This window comes from Pseudophryne corroboree, chromosome 4 (assembly GCF_028390025.1).
Source record: "Pseudophryne corroboree isolate aPseCor3 chromosome 4, aPseCor3.hap2, whole genome shotgun sequence".
NCBI classification, from domain to species: Eukaryota; Metazoa; Chordata; class Amphibia; order Anura; family Myobatrachidae; genus Pseudophryne; species Pseudophryne corroboree.
In genome coordinates this window covers 458,799,329-458,819,103 of record NC_086447.1, presented here as the reverse complement: position 1 = coordinate 458,819,103, position 19,775 = coordinate 458,799,329, and the positions used below count along the sequence as shown (strand labels likewise).

Below are 19,775 nucleotides of genomic sequence, written 5' to 3'. Positions count from 1 at the left end.
ACCGCAGCCCGGGCCCGTGACAGCCACGTGACTTGCCACCAACACTGCACCGGGGATCCGCTAACTGGTACCCCAGTGTAAAACTCACCGCACCTGGATCTTTGACATCTGTTAGAGTGTGGCGGCTAGCTGCCGGCATGGGCACACACACTAACGGAGTGTGATCAGCACCTCAGGAGCTCAGTGTCCTGTCAGCTAGAATTACGAACCATTAACCCTCAGGAGGTTGGTTCGGTCCCCCCTCTAAGTCCCACGAAGCAGGTAGTCTGGTTGCCAACCAGATCTACCTGAAAATAAACTTAAAAGAAAAATCTCTGGAGCTCCAGAGAAGTGCACCCGGAGCCTCGGGCACATTTTTCTAAACTGAGTCTGATAGGAGGGGCATAGAGTAGAGGAGCCAGCACACATGCACACACTAAAAGTTTTTAAAGTGCCAGGCTCCAGTGGACCCGATCTATACCCCATGGTACTAAAGAACAAGACCACAGTATCCACTAGGACGTAAGAGAAAAAAATACACATTTTTAAAAAAATTAAAAAACTATTTTATTTTTTATTTTTGTAACTAAAATAATTTTGGGTAGGGTTAAATTCATGTTCTTCACCTAATTCACTCATAAAGAAGACAATTTTGAAGCGTTTTTTTGGGGGGGGGAAATCATCAGCTAAGTGGTTAAATGCTTTTATAAAATGTCCACAATGTCAGTAAATGACTTGGTGTCTGGCTTCTCAGGCACTATTAAACTCCTCAGCAAACTGTATGTTTGGGCCCCCATTACACTGACTGCTACTTTCTTGTCTCCCTGTACAGAGTTGCCCAGTCCTCTATAATACTATCAAAAGCAGCTATTGTGCCAATATATCCTGACATTTTGCCTTTATATCCTTTGGGAGGTCAAAGGATATATTCCTTCCTTAGAGAATGAAATATATAACTCGTGTGCCCCTTTTATTCAGGTTAGGTGGTGCTGGCAGTCTGAATGTGTTGCTCCTTTTTGTACCCCATTATTGTGCTGTGTCAGCCCACTGGTGCTCCACTGATCACTGGAGCATTGCTGAAGAAGAGTTTCATCCTCGTGGCAAGTGTAAAGTCTGTGACTTATATTTCCATAAGGGTTTTCATATAACCAGGACACAGTGAGTGTTGTATGCTTCTTTACTGAAAAACTGAAGGACTCCAAAGACTCAGAATGATATTCCTATGCCAACTATTACAAACACAAAATAAGACCTGTTGTAACCTTCCACCGGAATACATATACAGCAATGGGAACTATATACACCACAACATCCACCATATATTAAGGTATTGAAGGAAAATAAAGTCCCTTACCATTCAAGTTTTGGCACAGTCATGCTCTATCCCCAGTAGTGGCCCTGTTGCACCACTGCCATTAATTGGATCCAAATCATGACAGACACATAGCCAAATTGTCATTGCTACTCAAGTAACTTCTGATGTATACAGTAGCTCAACTACTGAAACAACCCCCACGCACAACCATTGGCATGGCCGTTTCCAAGATACATAACAGAGCTTTCAGATGGAGATGACTGATTGCCCTACTCCTCTTTTACCTCCTTTCTAGTAATGAAATTGCTCAGACTGCATTAAAATATCACAGATGGTTCTGGTAAACGCTACACATAGTGGGTAATTCAGAGTTGATCACAGCAGCAAATTTGTTAGCAGTTGGGCAAAACCATGTGCACTGCAGGTGTGGCAGATACATATAACATGTGCAGAGTGAGTTAGATTTGGGTGGGTTATTTTGTTTCTGTGCAGGGTAAATACTGGCTGCTTTATTTTTGCACTGCAATTTAGATTTCAGTTTGAACCCCCCCCCCCCCCCCGCTCAAATCTAACACTCTCTGCGCATGTTATATCTGCACCCCCCTGAAGTGCACATGGGTGGTCATTCCGAGTTTTTCGCTCGCTAGCAGTTTTTTGCAGCCGTGCAAACGCTATGCCGCCTCCCACTGGGAGTGTATTTTAGCTTAGCAGAATGCGCACGAAAGGATCGCAGAGCAGCTACAAAGTTTTTTTGTGCAGTTTTAGAGTAGCTCAATACCTACTCAGCGCTTGCGATCACTTCAGACTGTTCAGTTCCTGTTTTGACGTCACAAACACACCCTGCGTTCGCCCAGCCAAGCCTGCGTTTTTCCTGGCACGCCTGCGTTTTTTCGAACACTCCCTGAAAACGGTCAGTTGCCACCCAGAAACGCCCCCTTCATGTCAATCACTCTGCGGCCACCAGTGCGACTGAAAAGCTTCGCTAGACCCTGTGTGAAACTGTCGCGTGTGTGCATTGCGCCGCATACGCATGCGCAGAAGTGCCGTTTTTTTGCCTCATTGCTGCACAGCGAACGAATGCAGCTAGCAATCAACTCGGAATGACCACCATGGTTTGACCAACTGCTCACAAATTTGCTGCTGGGATCAACTCTGAATTAGGCCCATAATCGTTTCTGCATTCTCATGGGTTTTACCAGGATTGTTTTTAGCCTTTACAGTATCTCATGGTATTTTACTCTACTTTTGTGTTTCTGGTCTCTGGTACAGTATCACATGTACGGTAGTGTCATGTTTGGTGCCTGTGTGGCATCTTCATATTCCTAACCTTAATGCTTCCCCTCTTAATTTTCTGTATCTGTGTTTCCCTTTTTTGATATTGCCTGTTTTCTGATTGAAAAAGACAAAAATCAATGTTAAAAAAGCCAGTAAAGTGTAAACAGTTATCAAAGCCTAATCATAAATTAAACCAGAATACCATTTGTTTGGCAAGGATTCACTCTAAACTTAGCATTACATACCTGTTGTAAGTTTGTCGTTGGAGAAACAAATGAAGTTACATTATATAAGCCGTAACTTTTCACATTAAACAATATTTTTCCTTACAACTGAAGTTCCAAAAACTGTTTTGATTGGAAACTTTTGATTTCAGAAAAAGATCACAGCTGATTGTAGCTTTGACATTTCATCTTTAACAGTGCTTGGTCTGTATCTATGAATTCTCCGATTTTTACTGCTATCTCTTCCACAATTAATCTATCTTTAAATGGAAATGATATAGTGGTAACAAAATCTACTTTTGGATAACTCTGAAATTGCTTATACCCCTTTCACACCGCATAAATAACCCGGTATCGACCTGGCATATTGCCAGGTCGACACGGGTCGGCGTGCAGTGTGAAAGGGGCATAGCCGAAATCGCGGGTCGCAATTCAACCCGTGAATTAAGCAGTGTTATACCCGGGTTGAATACCAGGTCAGTGGCTTCGTAAACGGGCTCCGTCCCAAGACCCATTTACTACAGCAGGGAGTGGCGGCGCGGAGATGATCTCATCTCCCAGCGCCGCCTCCACTTCTGCCCCCACCGACGGCTCCGCCCCCCGCTGCTATGGCAACCCGCCCGGCATATTTCTGGGTCGGGGAAGCCTGCAGCAGCGGCCAATGCCGGATCCCACCTGGGAAGGACCCGTTTCCAATTCCCGGGTGGGATCCGGCATTGGCAGTGTGAAAGGGGTATTATTGAATTCATTTAGGGGCATATGTATAAACAATTGTGGAAGCCCCTAAATATTTACAATCCTTATTTCCACATATCATGGCAATATGGATTTATTATTCATTAAATGTATTAATACAAATTGCCAGGATGTGGACTCCGACAAGAGAATAAATCTCTGATGCTTAATGATCTGCGCATGTGTAGGAGCCGCATTGCGTAGGTGCTAGTACCTTGTCCTGCAATGTCAGTCACAGTGTCCCAAAAGCAGCATTACTGACAAGCTACTGGCATTTGGGGACAGCAACAGGGAGCGGTCCAAATAACCAGGGCAGATTTGACATATTTTTTGGGAATGCCAAAGCCACAAAGCCAAGGGTTGTAACCTTAGATGCAACTTCACTGGCACTGGCAGCGTGATTTTGAACATCCTGATTAATCTAAGGGTCACTCTGATCTCTGATGTTCACGCAAATGATACGATGCTGTGTCTTTGGATGCAGCAAGTGAATCATAGAAGCATACAGTGAGCGTCTTTTTAATTAAGATGGCGTCAGCGGCTTTTGCATAATTTTTCGCTCAGCTGCTGCATACAAATGCACAGCAGCGATGCTGTTAGGGTCCACCTCTGAATCAGCACCATAGTTACTTCTCTGTGTACTTTCAGTTATTTTTATAACAATCAATACACATCTCATCCATATTTGTGATATGTTTAAAGTCACCTTGTCTTAAGGGCCATACACACTAGATGACTTTTTTAAAAGATATAGACGATGCAGGCGATTTTGAACGATATATCGTTCAAGTTGTCTAGTGTGTATGGCCACCCCGACAGCTGATGCGCGCACCTGTGCTCTTTAAGAGCAGGTCGCGGTTCAGTCGAGCATGCAGCTCAATGTGAGCAATGTCACTTGTGACATCGCTCATCACGGCATGTGTGTACGGACCCGCAATGAGCGATGTGCACAATGTGACATTGCTCCTCCTCCCCGGCAGCGGCTCCATTCTAGCTGAGTCACTGATGGGAGCCGCTGACGGGAGCTGCACAGCATCTCCGTCATAATTTCTCCCCCTGCCCCACCAATGAATTATCTCCCACTGACCTGCCAATTAAGTTTTTTTCACCCACTGCCCCACCAATTATATTTCCACTGTGCCACCAACTTAATAAAAAATGTATTGTAATGGGTTCATAAATTATATATATATATATATATATATATATATATAGATGCAAAATCCGGCACTCTGAGGACAGTGTTACCTCCAGGAAACTTGCTGGTGTACCATCCAAGAGAAAATATTTCCCATAAATATTGCAAAACAAAGGCGGCACTCCCAGACTTGTAAAAGTGAAGAAACTTTATAACAAAGTTTCTTCACTTTTACAAGTCTGTGAGTGCCGCCTTTGTTTTGCAATATATATATATATATATATATATATATATATATTGGGTGTAGTATATTTTGGGTGCAGACGGTGGGGTGAGCGCTAAAGAGCCCCTTGCGGGCTTGCTGTGTTCACCACGCTGCGGGCACCTTGGTACGCTACGTGCGTCACGCTATTTATTCTCCCTGTAGGGATGTCATGGACACCCCAAGAGGGAAAATAGTTGTTATTATGCCGGCTGTCGGGATTTCGGCGTCGGTATGGTGGCATACCAAATGCCTCCATATATATATATATATATATATAGCGACTGGTGTCGGATCGGCACTCTCCTGAATGAAAGTGAGTTGCTCAGGTGCCTTCTGGAAGGATTCATGCAAATAGACACTATAATGCAATCAGCGGCACTCAGAGACTGACACAGCTAGAAACGGATAAAGAGCTGGTGCTTTTTAATCCATAGTAAAGGCTGGGTGATCACCCAGCCTTTATTATGGATTAAAAAGCACCAGCACTTTATCCGTTTCTAGCTGTGTCAGTCTCTGAGTGCCGCTGATTGCATTATAGTGTCTATTTATATATATATATTCCCAAAATACCAAGGTTTGCCTACTAATGAGGACCAAACCTGATGGACATTTTAGTTGTTACAGATTTCTCCAAAAGAAAAACTAACAGAACCAAGAACTGGCTGTCCACTAAGCCCAGGGTGTTTAAGTGCACGGGATGCCTGAACTGCCAATTTCTATTGCTTGGCAATCGATTCACAAATCCATTGGCCCAGAAGCAATACACCATTAAACATAGACTGGAATGTAACAGTAAGTTTGTTGTCTATGTGCTTAAATGTCCATGCGAGCTACTCTATGTGGGGAAGACCAGCAGGATGCTGAAGGAAAGATTGAGTCAGCATCGCTCTACTATTAAGAAAAGTACCACTACGACCAGTACCTCTAATGAATTTACCAACCTACCTGTAGCAAAACACTTCAAGAAAGCACACCATACTATTAACCAGCTTAAATGCTGTATTATTGACCAGTTTCCATCTCTGCAACGTGGAGGGGATCGTAATAAATTACTTCTTCAGAGAGAACATTAATGGATCCATCGTTTAAAAACATTAGCACCAAATGGACTCAATGAAGAATTCCGTTTGGGGTGTTTCCTCTGAACTTGTGGACATTAGGGTGATCTCACTTTGGACTTATTTTTCATAGGCACCGCCGTGTGTCATGTATAATCTGTTTAAGCACCACTGACGGTGCATTGGCACCGCCTTGTGTCATTCATTTACTTGTTTATAGACACCGCCGTGTGTCATGTATAAACCTGGCACCGCCGTGTGTCATTCATTAGGGTGAGTTCACCATGATTTGTTTATGCTTTACTGGCACCACCGTGTGTCATGTATTAACTGTTTGGGTGCCATTGATGATGCATTAGCACCGTTGGGAGACATTGATTTTCTCTATTATTTGATCTAATTTCTTCCCTGTTGCTTAGTGGTTTTGTTCTATGAGGTCGGTTAGCTGGGGATTTTGCCTTCGTCAAACTATATTATACAGTCTTGTCCTATGTATATGGATTTGTCGATACTTACACTAAGTTAATCTTTTTTGGGCATGCAGCCATGGATATTCTATATATGCACTAGCTCGTATGTATTGTGACTCATTTCAACATTGTCATATTGACATATGTGGGGAGCACTTTGTCAGCGAGCGATCGGTACACGGACATGTGGAGAATGAGAGATCGATACAGCCATACCACACTGGATCCCGTCCGATCCCATCTGATCTTGGCAACTAAGCAGTGTTGGGCCCAGTCAGTACCCTATATGGTGACGGCTTGGGAATACTGGATGCTGTCATTAGATCTGATTCTTATTCCACTTCACAATAGGGAACGATTAATTCCCAGGCTCGTTTGTCATGTACCGCTGTAGATGTCCACGTTTAATGCAATTTTTTTATACCTTCCTCCAATATTTAGGCTTTTTATTCACAGTCATGTTTGAGAGAATATTGCTCTCATTTCACGGCACTTTGGTAAGCTAAGCAGATATGGGTCTGGTCCCGCAGTGGATGGGAGACCTTTGAATCTATCATTTCAGTGTTTGTTGCTGGTGATTTTACACTTTGGAGGCTAATGTGTTAATTTTCTGCTTGTGCATCTATGCTGGCTATGCTCAAAAAATGAGCTGGCTATTCTCAAGAAATGAGTACGATTCAAGTGTCAGTAATGGATTTATGGGTTGTTACCTCTACAGTTATGCACATTTTTGAGTATCCTTGTATATATATTTTTCACAATGGCTTTGGTTTACTTGCTTTGCAACGGTTATTGTGCAGCTTTATGCATTTCTTTGTCTGGATGTTCAATTACTGTCAGCTGCCACCCTGAGGGGTTTTAATCAGGCATCTGAATGTAAATATTTTGAGTGGTGGCTCAGTGGCAAACGCAGGATTTGCATGGGGGGGTTTCCAGAACTGGGTGGAGCCAATCACGGGGGTGGGGACTGAGGTGACCCAGTATATGCTGGGTCCGTAAAACTAGTGTGTCTGTGTGTGTGTGTGTGTATATATATATATATATATATATACATATATATATATATATATATATATATACATATCTACACATATATAGGGTTCACTATGGTATGCCGGCGGACAGGCTCCCGGCGACCAGCATACCGGCGCCGGGAGCCCGACCGCCGGCTTACCGACAGTGTGGCGAGTGCAAATGAGCCCCTTGCGGCCTCGCTGCGCTCGCCACGCTACGGGCACGGTGGCGCGCTATTTTATTCTCCCTCCAGGGGGGTCGTGGACCCCTACGTGGGAGAACAATTGTCGGTATGCCGGCTGTCGGGATCCCGGCGCCGGTATACTGTGCGCCGGGATCCCGTCAGTCGGCATACTGAAGACCACCCCATATATATACCGTGTGTGTATATATATATATATATATATATATACACACACATACATATACACATATACATAGCATATTAAACATGCATATATATATATATATATACACACATACAGTACACGTATATATACACATGTATATATATCATATGTGTGTGTGTTTATGTGTTTATATGTATGTATGTATATACATGTGTATATATGTATGCACATGGATATATATGTACTATAATCAATATAAAGTAAACTTTTTTTGCACTTACAAGTGCCACCAGGAAGACAGCAGGCTGCAGAGGACGCTAGACAGCCATTAATAATACTCATGCAGCTAAAAAAAAAAAAAAAAATGTACTGGAGGGGGTTTCTGGGTGCTCGGAAACCCCCCCTGGGTGCGCCACTGTGGCTACTTTCACTAACGTTGACAGCACCCTTATTTGCGTGTCATCTGACAGCGCCGGTGACACATGCAGCCTCAGCCGTTGTTATGTGGGGAGCTGGGATTGTTTACCCTGACTACATTGCCTGCACCGCCCATCCCACGGAGGCATCCAATGAGCACACAGCTCTTGGTGATAGCCCTCCCTCAGCATGGGTTTGATGTGTACAGTGTTGGCGCCGTTTTCTGCTATATATGTATGTTCCTGTGCTCTGTGTCATTAGCCCCTGATGAAAACCTGTATGTGTTGAAACAGCTGTTGGGCCACAGTTGTTGGATTTACTGACTTGCTTAGTGTGTACACTCAATTTCGTTTGTCATGGCTCTGGGAAGTTCAAGGGAAATTGCTCATCTTCCACATTGTTCATCTTTCACATTAGTCATGTCTTCTAGTGTATATGGCCCTTTAGTTGCAGTTTACAGTGTCAAGAATTCTGACAACTATACATATTGACCTTAACCATGTGAAACTTCAATGACCATCTGGAGTCCACAACTTAAGGCCCATACACACTGGGCGATTTTGAGCTGAAAGCAGCTCACTTTTGGTGTTTTGAGCTGCTTTCAGCTCAAAGCCGCCCAATGTGTATGAGCAAGCGATGAGCGGTGAGCACTGATGCGCGCTCCCACTTCATCGCTGGCAGCCGCCGTTCATCTACTGGTATTACCAGTAGATGAACGGCGGGGTGAATGGCTTTCCATAGCGTCCTGCTATGGAAAGCTGCTCACCCCCGCTGACACCGCTGGGCAGCGGGGAAAAGCACTCAGTGTGTATGCACTGAGCGCTTTTCAGCCCAGCGATGTCAGCGATCATCGCTGTTCATACATGATGGGCAAAAACGCCCAGTGTGTATTAGAGATGAGCGCCTGAAATTTTTCGGGTTTTGTGTTTTGGTTTTGGGTTCGGTTCCGCGGCCGTGTTTTGGGTTCGAACGCGTTTTGGCAAAACCTCACCGAATTTTTTTTGTCGGATTCAGGTGTGTTTTGGATTCGGGTGTTTTTTTCAAAAAACACTAAAAAACAGCTTAAATCATAGAATTTGGGGGTCATTTTGATCCCAAAGTATTATTAACCTCAAAAACCATAATTTACACTCATTTTCAGTCTATTCTGAATACCTCACACCTCACAATATTATTTTTAGTCCTAAAATTTGCACCGAGGTCGCTGTGTGAGTAAGATAAGCGACCCTAGTGGCCGACACAAACACCGGGCCCATCTAGGAGTGGCACTGCAGTGTCACGCAGGATGTCCCTTCCAAAAAACCCTCCCCAAACAGCACATGACGCAAAGAAAAAAAGAGGCGCAATGAGGTAGCTGTGTGAGTAAGATTAGCGACCCTAGTGGCCGACACAAACACCGGGCCCATCTAGGAGTGGCACTGCAGTGTCACGCAGGATGGCCCTTCCAAAAAACCCTCCCCAAACAGCACATGACGCAAAGAAAAAAAGAGGCGCAATGAGGTAGCTGTGTGAGTAAGATTAGCGACCCTAGTGGCCGACACAAACACCGGGCCCATCTAGGAGTGGCACTGCAGTGTCACGCAGGATGTCCCTTCCAAAAAACCCTCCCCAAACAGCACATGACGCAAAGAAAAAAAGAGGCGCAATGAGGTAGCTGTGTGAGTAAGATTAGCGACCCTAGTGGCCGACACAAACACCGGGCCCATCTAGGAGTGGCACTGCAGTGTCACGCAGGATGTCCCTTCCAAAAAACCCTCCCCAAACAGCACATGACGCAAAGAAAAAAAGAGGCGCAATGAGGTAGCTGACTGTGTGAGTAAGATTAGCGACCCTAGTGGCCGACACAAACACCGGGCCCATTTAGGAGTGGCACTGCAGTGTCACGCAGGATGTCCCTTCCAAAAAACCCTCCCCAATCAGCACATGATGCAAAGAAAAAGGTTAGGTGGTATACAATTATGGACGGACTGCCTGCCGAGTGCAGACACAGAGGTAGCCACAGCCGTGAACTACCGTACTGTACTGTGTCTGCTGCTAATATAGACTGGTTGATAAAGAGATGTCGTAGTAGTATGTATGTATAAAGAAGAAAAAAAAACCACGGTTAGGTGGTATACAATTATGGACGGACTGCCTGCCGAGTGCAGACACAGAGGTAGCCACAGCCGTGAACTACCGTACTGTGTCTGCTGCGACTGGATGATAAATGATATAAAAAATATATATATATCACTACTGCAGCCGGACAGGTATATATTATATATTATATAATGACGGACCTGCTGGACACTGTCTGTCAGCAGAATGAGTTTTATTTTTATAGAATAAAAAAAAAAACCAACACACAAGTGAAGTCACACGACGAGTGTTTAACTTTTTCAGGCAATCACAATATAAGTATACTACTAACTATACTGGTGGTCAGTGTGGTCAGGTCACTGGTCAGTCACACTGGCAGTGGCACTCCTGCAGCAAAAGTGTGCACTGTTTAATTTTAATATAATATTATGTACTCCTGGCTCCTGCTATAACCTATAACTGGCACTGCAGTGCTCCCCAGTCTCCCCCACAATTATAAGCTGTGTGAGCTGAGCAGTCAGACAGATATATAATATATATAGATGATGCAGCACACTGGGCTGAGCCTGAGCAGTGCACACAGATATGGTATGTGACTGAGTCACTGTGTGTATCGCTTTTTTCAGGCAGAGAACGGATATATTAAATAAACTGCACTGTCTGGTGGTCACTCACTATATAATATTATGTACTCCTGGCTCCTGCTATAACCTATAACTGGCACTGCAGTGCTCCCCAGTCTCCCCCACAATTATAAGCTGTGTGAGCTGAGCAGTCAGACAGATATATAATATATATAGATGATGCAGCACACTGGGCTGAGCCTGAGCAGTGCACACAGATATGGTATGTGACTGAGTCACTGTGTGTATCGCTTTTTTCAGGCAGAGAACGGATATATTAAATAAACTGCACTGTCTGGTGGTCACTCACTAGTAAACTCTCTGCACTCTCTACACTTCTACAGTACTCCTCCTAGTCCTAAGCTCCAGTAAATCTCTCTCTCTTATAATCTAAATGGAGAGGACGCCAGCCACGTCCTCTCACTATCAATCTCAATGCACGTGTGAAAATGGCGGCGACGCGCGGCTCCTTATATAGAATCCGAGTCTCGCGAGAATCCGACAGCGTCATGATGACGTTCGGGCGCGCTCGGGTTAACCGAGCAAGGCGGGAGGATCCGAGTCTGCTCGGACCCGTGAAAAAAACCATGGAGTTCGGGCGGGTTCGGATTCAGAGAAACCGAACCCGCTCATCTCTAGTGTGTATGGACCTTAACCCTCTGTGTGCAAGCATGATTTCATTTCCTAGTCAATGAGCATTTTCCTGCAATGAACACAGTGGGGATATATTTAGCTTCCGGTGTAGGTTTGTTGTCAGGATATGGTCACAGACGACTACTAACAGCACAGAGGTTGATGTCTTGGCTACTTCTGTTTTAAAATACAGGTGTTGTATATCAAATTAATGAGCACAGACTTCTGATGCATCCTAGTTGCATCATGTTGCGGCTCAAGCTTGTCATACACCTAAAGATTTATTGTCAGATCTGGCTGGTTGGAATGAAAATCCGGTAATGGATGAGAGCAATTGACAATTGACCACTTGATCCAAAACACTGGAAATCAGACAAAAATGGTCAAATCCATTTGATTTAATCAATTTGTCTGCATGACCGATTTTGTCAGTTTTATGGTCAATTGTCATTTGCTCCCATATTTTACCAGATTTTTGTTCCAACCAGCCAGATCAGACAATAAATCTTTAGGTGTATGACCAGCCTAAGATGTATTTTCGGCAAAAAAAAAGACAGAGTTACACAGGGCCTGTCAGCTTACTCGCACCAGACATCTCCTACTGCGTAGCATATTGAGGCTAGATGTATGAGAACACAGCTGTACACCTAAAATTACAGCTTCTTAATGATGACTACCACCCAAATATTAAAGGGAGAGTGGTATAAGATTTGTACTTCACTGTACACAAAGCTGTTGGGATTGTATGAACTGCTATATATTTTTAGAGACTATAGCATCATCACTTAAATGTTTTTGTGTATATATATATATATATATATATATATACACACACACACACACACTCATATTTACTCATACATACAGTATGAGGTTTTTTTATGAACTGATTCAAATCTGCATTAAGATTTTTTGTCTGCAAGAAAATAATCAATTGGCATGTAGCAGCAATCAGCACCAATGAGGACAATAACTGTGACAGCAATCAACAAAACAAAGCAATCATTGAAACAAGGTCCAACATATCTTAGCTGCAAGGAACAGATAAAAATCTGCTATGGCGGCAAAGTGACAGTAATATATACCCTATCTTATTTTGCAGTCCTGAGCTGTATACTATGCAACTGTGTTTTACAACAGCTGTGCACAACAAATGTAAAATACTACCAGGGCATTTATAATAGCATATAAATATATATATATATATATATATACATACATAGCTTTGAAACCTCACTGTGTTTTATAGTCCAGACTTGCTCAACCATTTGTCTACGCTGAATGCTCATGCCTCCCACACACATGCAAATGTACCAACATAATTTGTGAGTTATATCCAAGTATACTGGCCCTCATTCCGAGTTGTTCGCTCGGTAAAAATCTTCGCATCGCAGCGATTTTCCGCTTAATGCGCATGCGCAATGTTCGCACTGCGACTGCGCCAAGTAAATTTGCTATGCACTTAGTAATTTTACTCACGGCTTTTTCATCGTTCTGGCGATCGGAATGTGATTGACAGGAAATGGGTGTTACTGGGCGGAAACAGGCCGTTTTATGGGCGTGTGGGAAAAAACGCTACCGTTTCCGGAAAAAACGCAGGAGTGGCCGGAGAAACGGAGGAGTGTCTGGGCGAACGCTGGGAGTGTTTGTGACGTCAAACCAGGAACGACAAGCAGTGAAATGATCGCAGATGCCGAGTAAGTCTGGAGCTACTCAGAAACTGCTACGAGGTGTGTAATCGCAATATTGCGAATACATCGTTCGCAATTTTAAGATGCTAAGATTCACTCCCAGTAGGCGGCAGCTTAGCATGAGCAAATCTGCTAAAATCCGCTTGCGAGCGAACAACTCGGAATGACCTCCACTGTACAATGCCTATGATAGTATTAATTTTTCATTGAAATTACTGTAGGACTACTTTTATATTTCTCCGAAACTGTAAAGTACTACATGCATTCAAAATGCTGTAAAAATTAAATGTACACAAGAAGAATAAAAATTGTTGTTTTGTGCTTACGCCAAACATATTACATTATTATTACTTAATAACAATTTGCACAGAATTGTTACACACTAGACTATTGTCTCCTGGAGAGGCTGGACCCAAAATGTAATCAAGTTACCAGCAATATATCAAGCATGTTCTGCTGTCTTGATGCTAAACTCAACCGCGGAATTAAAAGGAAGTATAAAATAAATATAAAAAAACCCGCTAATCTAGAAAATAAGTAAAACACGTGAGGATCTATGGGGTAAATGTATTACCCTCCGATATGGGGGAGAAGCAGTATCCGCGCACATTATGTGCACTGATATTGCTTCTCCCACGTGTTTGACAGCGGCGGTGCGGGCAAAGTGACACGGGCGCTATGCGCCCCTGTCTATATCGGCACTGCTATCTGACAAATAGCAGGCCGATATGAGGGGGCACTGTATGAACGGTCAGCATCGCTAACCTTTCTGACACCTGCAGCTGTCGATTTTGACAGCTACAGGTGGCGATGCCCATAGACCACAGCATGGACAGAGCTGTCTCTGGCTGTGGCGGGTGCCGGCTCGACACTGCACAGGGGATCTCGCGTGAGTAGCGAGTTCCCGAGCATGCACAGTGTAGCCAGCCGGGCAGTGAGACGCAGTGCTGATTCGCTGTGTGTGCAGGGGGGCATCACTGAAGAGGGTAACTTTCACTCCCCCGCATTGGCAGACCTTGACAAAGACTGATTAGTAGAAACGCGTTGGTGGGAGCATGTGACAGATTGGATCACCACAGCTACCAGTTTTCCCAGCCAGAAAGCGGTGAGATTTCCCGGGGTAACATCTTTTTCACTGTCGGACTGTGCTGTATAAGATCTGTATCTCTGGTTTCGTTATTGTGGGATTTCCATTTGTGTTTTAATTTCTGGAACAATTTTTACAATAAATTTATACGAATTCTCACATGTCCCTTCGTTTATATGCTTATTACCGAGCTCATCATGAAGTGAGGAAGCATATGAGGACGACGGGATGGCTTGCATATAAAGAAACCGCTACATGGAAGAACGGCATCTTTTGAAGTAAGCTTGAATGTGAGCTTTCATTTTAAAGATTTTATGATATTAATTGCCATTCAGGCATATTATATAAAGAATTTAAAGAAACCTTTATAGGCTTTGGTGGGAGTACACAAAAGTAAGCACACATGTGAGGAGCTTCTATTACCTTCTGCACCGAGGTGAACCTGTACAGTTAGAATAACACCTCCCATAGACATCACAGTACAAGGAATCCAGGAGGAAGCATTTTTGCATCAGAAAGATACATCTGTGACATTTCTCTAAACCAGTGTATACAATTTGTGTTTTTTGCATATAACCCCATGGCTTTGGATATTCATGAGAATCACGCTTGAGAAGTTCCTGGACTCTGGGCCTTTGTTTATTACCGATATTGCACAGTTTCGGCTGTGCCTAGGTAATCACACCTTTTTTTGTGTTGTTTTGTTTTACTGTTTTTTTGCGCCGCCAGTTGGTTCCCATCCCATTGTTTTTTATTGTAGATGTTTTTACATCTTGCTGATGTCCCTTCCTGCTTCGCATCGGTAATGAGGAAAAGCAGGAAATGTTATAGCGGCACGATCCATGCCGCTATAATACATTTACCATTCTATGCATTATGCTTTATAAGTATGCATGTGCACGGCCATAGGAATGAATGGTCAGTGTACCTAGTCGCAGCTCTGCGTATTAAGTCATACCTGTGGCTCAGCGCAGCACGTGCGCCCATGCGGCTCTGCCGCAGGTAAAAGGAGCATGGCTACATCTGTATTAAGTTGTTGCATTTTATTTTCCTTAAGAAAACACACAGCACTATAATTATGGGTTGTTGCTGAGTTGGATTAATACCAGTTTGCATAGCATAAAATATGCCCATGGCAACTAATCAGCTTTGAAGTAACATTTATCAACTGAAGTCTATAAAATAAAGGTAGCAGCTGATTGGCTGCTACTGGCAACTTATTCACTGGCTCACTCCTCCACACTTTTCACTGCTTCATACATCTCCCCCATGTACAGTAAGAGCACACTTGAATCAGACACAAACCTGCACAGATACACATGCTGTATGCGCCTGTCAGTTACTTTATCAATTGTGAATGCCACAGGGCTTGAGCAAATACATGTTGATGATGACAGTTGGCAGCACAAGTTACCAGCACCTGATTGGTTGATTGTAGATTCACTGAATCTAAAAATGTAGATAACAGGTGGTTTTGTCACTTCCCATATGTGTGTGTGTGTGTGTGTGTGTGTGTGTGTGTGTGTGTGTGTGTGTGTGTGTGTGTGTGTGTGTATATATATATATATATATATATATATATAAATTTAGACCTGATGGCTGGCACTCCACTTAATTCAATTAATACCTGGTTGCCCTCCCGGAAATAGGCTGATTCCACACATATCTAGGCATAAGGGTGGCACTCCACGGCTTTACTCAACACCCTCTAGTGGTACTGTTATATTTGTCTAAATAGACAAATATAATAGTGCCACTAAACTGTGTTGTGTAAAGCCATGTAGTGCCGCCCTGATGCATATATATATATATATATATATATATATATATACACACACACATATAATATATATATATATCTATGATCCATGCTGACTTAGGCCCTAAGTCCACTTAACTAGGAAAGCTGGGTGCTATTGCTGCGTAGGCTGTATGACATGTTGCTCTTTAATACCAGGTAATACTATTTGTCATCCCTATTCAGGGAAAGCTTTTTACATTAAATATCCACTGACATGTGCATCGCAATATGGGGTTTATGCTTTGTCTTGCCCATGTGGTAAATACTATGTGGGCAAGACAGAGCGTCAATTCCATGAAAGAATGGCTAATCACCGCACAGCCATTAGAGCGGCATTACAGACAGGCTTGGCAGGGCAGCCAGTTGCACACCACTGCATGGAAGCAGGGCATAACATCTCAAGCATTCACTCAAAAATCATTGATCAAGTGTCTCCATCAAGACGTGGTGGCAATCGGGGTAAAAAGTTGCTACAGCTAGAGAGATGGTGGATACATATATTGGATACGCTATCACCCAGAGGATTAAATGAATCCCTGGGTCTACATTGTTGCCTGTGAAGTGCTAGGCCTTTAAATATAACATGTTTATATTTGAAAGGGGATATATGCTATATATATTGATAAATATTCAAATGTTTTTGACATCCTCTGTTAATATTGTTACATACATCCGCTGTGTTTAATTGACTGATATTTTAAAACAATGTAATGTTATTCACTATATATGTGGTTTATGTAGTGTTAATCACTATGGTAACAGGTGTTTGTGTGGATGGCTGCACCGACGCCCCTCACTGACATCATCAGGTAGCACATTGATGCAGGGTGTTGTATGTGAGGAGTGGTCGATGCAGGTGAGCACAATGAATCAATTGGGAGAGGAGTCTCACTGTGTAGAAATGTTTTGTATTTGCCCTGCATCTTCAATCCCTGATGACGGGCTGCTGCCCGAAACGTGTTGGATTCTTGAATAAATTTTGGTAAATATTGTCAAGCTCGTGAGTGCCGTGTTCCATTTCTTCATTGTACCTGTGGGATAGAGATCTTTAAGGAGGGTGCTGCCGGAGTATTACACCAGTACACTGTGAGTGTTTGATCAGAGATGTGTGGAAAAGATAGGTGCCTCACCAGCCATAGACTTTTTACTCCAGAGTTTTGTCTAAAAAAAATCATTAGAATGATACAAAAATTATATTTCTAATATATTTTTCTGCATTGTTCATATACTTTATAGAGTCAAAACTCGGGTGTATACGTAGGTCTCACCTGCTACACCCCACCACACGCCACTGATATATATATATATATATATATATATATATATATATATAGGACTCGGTATGGGTTCCCGGCGGCCACAGACCGTCGCCGAAATCCCGATAGCCAGAATCCCAGCAGCAAGCGCAGCGAGTCCAGCTTCACCCGCCACTGTATTCTACTCCCCCTCAGATGGTGGCGTGGACCACCACCTGAGGGGGAATACCAGGCGGTATATTGACCGCATCCCATATATATGTATATATATAAAACATGTCTTCAAACTTAGACGCAATGGTGTATTTAGTTATCATAACAAATGCAAAATTTGTGAGTAAGTATAGCTGACGTATGCTTGATGTACAGATGCCCCATATGTAGCTGGTGCTGAATGCACTATGCAATTTGTCCAACTTTGCATATTCGCGACACTGCTTATAGCCTTACTGATTACCTGATTGCCTTTTACCCCGACGTTTCAGTGGTAAATGCATTCAAATTCAGCATCAAGCCCCTTAGCAGCAATTCAATTACCTGTGAATCAGGAGAGAAGCTGGTAATGCTTTGGGACAACATGTGAACACTGGTAATGGAGCCTTACATCACCCCGGCATCAAGCATTTTACCTTCAACCCCAGTAGGGATGTGCGTAAAAATGCACAATGTTATGCTACCATATGTATATGAGATCTGTGCATATTACATACTGTACCCTGTACTTCATGCTGGAACATGTGACAGAAGATTGACCTTTAGGTGTTTAAATTCATATGCTACAAGGTAGCAATGTGAGGCAATATCACACGCGCACGCACACACACACACACACACACACACACACACACACACACACACACACACACACACACACACACACACACAATAACATATAGTCCATCACAATAATGCATAACATCTAATCTTGCCTTTCAGATGTACAACACACAGTACTAAGTGGCAGAGCCTTTACACAGATTGCAGAAGATCACAGATTGATCAGCAACCTCTTATTACTCTGTAGAGTGAAAGGTCTTGGGGAGCCAACACCACAGCCTTCATACAGGTAGAGTTCCTCCTGGACAGTCACTACTACTTGCCTCTGCAGAGGTGGTTTGATCAGTCGCTATGACACAGTCGCTACGGACATGGCTGGTTACATTGTACAAGATATATTTCCTCAATGCTCAGATTTAAATGGGAAAACAGGTATTGGGTGAGTACTTACTGTAGCTTACTACTCAGGAGAAGGAAAATACAATATAAATATAACATAATAGAAAATATATAAATGGCAATTAGTTCTTATTAATCCTCAGGGTTAAAACGGTAACAGAAAGACGATTTTTACAGACGGTATTTCCAAGACAATGTGTGCATTGCAGACGACCCGTTTAGGCAATCGGTATTTCCAAGTAAAAATCAAAAAAGCCCCAATGCATATGGAGCTGAAGTGCACATCATGCACCTGACATTGGGGACCACATAACAGCATAAGGAAGGCACTAATCCAGGCTTACCACTGGACGAGGGATGCTGGCAGAGGAATCTATCTACATGCTCGGCATGGTGGATCGGGGCTCACAGCTCCCAGAGGTCGGCGCTGCCTCCATCTCTCCCTGATTCCGAAACGAAGGGCTGCATCCTCACAGAGGATCGGACGTGGGACCTGGAGGAGGGATGAGGGACGCGAGGGCGAGCAATGCAAGAGCGCAGGCGATGTGTGCGCGCATCTTCCCCCCAACAGGAGCACACGGAGGGGGACGGTGCTTGGCATTAGCACTCTATGCCAGGATGCTGCCGCTCAGATATTACCCCCGTTCTCCCAAAGTCATGTGCGATTATCACTGTAGTAAGTGCCCTCCAATCCCATACAGTGCATGCGTATCCTCGCATCAGCAGGAATTACATATATTTAGTAGTATTAACTATTGCATGTACCAAATCCTTTCTGGCTGGCAGTCTTGGCAGAAAACGGGTTGCATCTGGCAGCAATAGATTCATTTGTGAGTGCGAAGGGGATAACGTGTTGTGCATAGCTCCAGAAATCCCAGGCTGCTCAGTATCAGGAGCAGTGCAGCGAGCGCATGCATTGTACAATGGATTTGCGTTTCTTGCCTGTATGTTTTACAAGGATGACTAAAATATCTCTTGGTAAATATAGTATATGTCCATAAAATCCATTAGTATGATATTGGTAGACTTACCTATTGCTTTTCCCTCAATTTGCACTTATTTTCCATATACATATGTAAGGCATGTACTGTAATTGCTTCTTCATATTCCATATTTAAAGAATATGTCCAGTCACAAATACATTTTTACTCAAATACCCTTTACCCCAACGGGATACGGTCATTAGGTC

General features: G+C 43.3%; 1 protein-coding gene across 3 annotated transcripts in view; it reads right to left on the bottom strand.

The window, feature by feature from the left end:
• The window catches only part of FUT9 (fucosyltransferase 9), a 293,576-nt gene extending 274,307 nt beyond the window's left edge, over positions 1 to 19,269 (bottom strand). For all 3 annotated transcript variants that reach the window (XM_063917007.1, XM_063917006.1, XM_063917008.1), the window contains exon 1: positions 18,931 to 19,269. The gene's annotated coding sequence lies outside the window, so the exon portion shown is untranslated. The remainder of the gene's footprint in view (positions 1 to 18,930) is intronic.
• Between the last annotated feature and the right edge of the window lie 506 nt (positions 19,270 to 19,775).